Source organism: Suricata suricatta, chromosome 8 (assembly GCF_006229205.1).
Source record: "Suricata suricatta isolate VVHF042 chromosome 8, meerkat_22Aug2017_6uvM2_HiC, whole genome shotgun sequence".
Taxonomy (NCBI): Eukaryota; Metazoa; Chordata; class Mammalia; order Carnivora; family Herpestidae; genus Suricata; species Suricata suricatta.
This window is the reverse complement of record NC_043707.1, coordinates 11,425,878-11,429,096: the sequence shown is the minus strand read 5'-3', so window position 1 is coordinate 11,429,096 and position 3,219 is coordinate 11,425,878.

The window sequence follows — 3,219 nt, the reverse complement described above, 5'->3', positions numbered from 1 at the left end:
CAAGAGTCCTGAGTCACTCAGGTGCCCTGTTTTCTTACTGTTGTGTTTTAAGAGTCCTTTGTGAATTACAGACGACAGTCCTTTTGTAGATGTGTGTTTTGCAAATAGCTCCTCCAAGTCGCTTGTTTTCACCTCTTGACAGTTTTTTTCACATAGCAGAAGTTTTCAATTTCAAGGAAGTTCTGTTTGCCAATTGCTTCATTCATGGACTATGTTGTATCTAAATGTCATCACCACACCTGAGATCATATGACCTTCTAGGAGTTGGAGTGTTTTGCATTTTACATTTAGGTCTCTGACCACTTCAGTTCCTTTTTTTTTTTTAAGTATAATCTCCATTTTACTTTTTCTTTTTTTTCCAGAGGACAAGTTTTCTTTAGTCCTTAAGGACTTAGCTCCCTACATGGGCTTTGGTGGAGGTTACGGGACAGCACCCATATGTCTAAATCAGGGTAGCTGTGTTCGTTCCGTCCTCCTGTGTGTCACAAGAGGGATTCCCAACTACCTTGGTGTGAACAGCACAACTCACACAGTCATGCAGTTTCACGTACAGCTTGGAAACACAAAGGTGTCAAAGACACTCACTTCAGAAATGCCCCTGACCACAGTGGCCTGTACTAATGTTCTGAATAATAAACTTTATGTTTTATTTTTATTTTTAAATAAAAAAATTTTTCACGTTTATTCATTTTTGAGAGAGAGAGAGACAAAGCACGAGCAGGGGAGGGGCAGAGAGAGGAGACACAGAATCCGAAGCAGGCTCCAAGCTCTGAGCTGTCAGCACAGAGCCTGACGTGGGGCTGGAACCCAGGGACTGTGAGATCATGACCTGAGCCAAAGTTGGATGCTTCACTGACTAAGCCACTCAGGTGCCCCTATTATTTTAATTTTTGAGAGTGTGAACAGGGGAGGGGCAGAGAGGGAAGGGGACAGAGGATTTGAAGTGGGCCCTGTGCTGATAGCATTGAGCCCGATGCAGGGCTAGAACTCATGAACCATGAGATCATGATCTGAGCCGAAGTTGGACTCAACTGACTGAGCCACCCAGGCTGCCCCTGAATAATGAACTTTTTAGTGGTCTTGTCCTCGGGCACACAGTGGGCACAGTTGGCACAGCAAATAGGCTCCGCTTGGCTGTGGCCCTTTTTGGAACCACCATTAGTCCTTCTTTTCTTGGTCATCTTGGAAGTGAGCACCCGAGAGAGCCATTTCATTAATTTTGTGAATGATAGGGGCACCTTGGTGGCTCAGTCAGTTCAGCATCTAACTCTTGATCTCCGCTCAGGTCTTGATCTCAAGGTTGTGAGTTCAACCCCTCATTGGGCTCCACACTGGGCATGGAGCCTACTTAAAAACTAAACAAAACAAAACCCCCCCCCAAATTGGATAGTGTCAGTTCTCTGACTTTGTTCTTCTCCTTTAATATTGTGTTGTCTATTCTGCATCTTTTGCCTTGGTGCATAAACTTTAGAACCACTTTATAATAACCGCAAAATAACTTGCTTGGATTTGGATTGGGATTGCATTGACTCTAGAGATCAAATTGGGAAAAACTCACATCTTTGTAATATAGAGTCTTACTATCTATGACCATGGAGTATCTCTCCATTTATTTAGCACTTAAAATTTTTTAAAAATATATTTATTTATTTTTGAGAGAGAGAGACACACACACACAGAGTACAAGTAGGGGAGGGGCAGAGAGAGAGGGAGACAAAGAATCTGAAGCAGGATCCAAGCTCCGAACTGTCAGCACAGAGCCCGATGCAGGGCTCAAACTTACTTTTATATTATTTTTTTTTTACTTTATAAAGTTTCGTATTTTTTAAACATATGCAGTTATTTTCCATCCTTTACAATACAGTAGTTGCAATGACACTCAAAACAGAAAAACAAAGTAAAAAATCAAAACACCAACTTCTGTTACATGTAATTAGACTTATACAGAAATTAGAGGGTTAAGTAACAACTAGTTAATCACCTAATTTCACAGCTATCTGAAGTGGCAATCGTTGTATAGCAGCTTATCTATGATACATTCAAGATAAATGATACAATTACAAACCACTAGATCATGACCTGAGCCAAAGTTGGATGCTTAACTGACTGAGCCACCCAGGAGCCCTTAACTAGCTAGCACTTCTTAAATTCATAATCAGCTTTTAGTATTCGTCGTTTAAATCCTATCCATAATTTGTAAGATTTACACCTGTGTTCATTTTGGGAGTGCTAATGTAAATGGCATTGTGTTTTTTATTTCAAATTCCTCTTGCTCATCACTGGCATATAGGAAAATGATTGAATTTTGTATATTCACCTTGTATCCTGCAACCTTGTTATTACTGTCTATTAGTTCCAGGATTTTCTACACAGACAATTATGTCATCTCTGAGCAAGGACAGTTTTATTTCTACCTTCCCAACCAGTATACCTAGTGTTACTATCATCTTCTCTAGAGCTTAGCGCTGCACACGGCGGAGGTCTGGGGTTCCGCTCACAGAAGTAGTTATGACTCAAAATCAACAGAAATTGCTGAGTAATTTGGGTAGGGCCAGCACCAGAGACAAAGGAGCACGAACGAGTGTGCGTGTCTCCATTGTCGTGAGTGTCGCGATTTTCGTCTCTCTCCAGCTCTGAGCTCCTACTGTGTTGGCCTTCCCGGCCGCACTCGCCCCTTGCAAAGGGCCCTTTTGCCCCCGAGCAGATGAGAAACCCAAAGCAAGAAGGGAATGTGGCATGGGTTTTGCTCAGGCCCATCTGCACCCTCGTTCCCAGGCATCGTCTAGGGCAAATCTTTGGCTGCCTCAGTTTCCCTAATAAGGTGGTGAGGTGGTGAGGGGTGGGGGATGGTTGCGGAGGGTTGATCCCGAGTTTCAGGAGCGCCGCTCGTTTCCTATATTTAAACTGTTTAAGGTCATGGGTTCGGTTCCTCCTCCTCCCCCCAAGTCTGGTGCTCCTTTGGGGCGCGCAGGTGAGCGCAGGTGAGGGGGGGCTGCAGGTGATCACCATTAGCAGAACATCTTTGATGCACGTTTACTCCCGGACCCAACCTGGGCCCTCCCTCTTTCATTGTCCCCAATTCCCAGACCGAGACACCAGGAACCAGATTGTCCCGCCCGCCCTGCGCGCCCCCTGCGCATTGGGGGCCCAGCGGCGGAGGTCTGGCAGCGCCGGCCCCGCCCAGCCCGCTTGCTAGGGGCCCTGGGGGGTGGGGTGCGG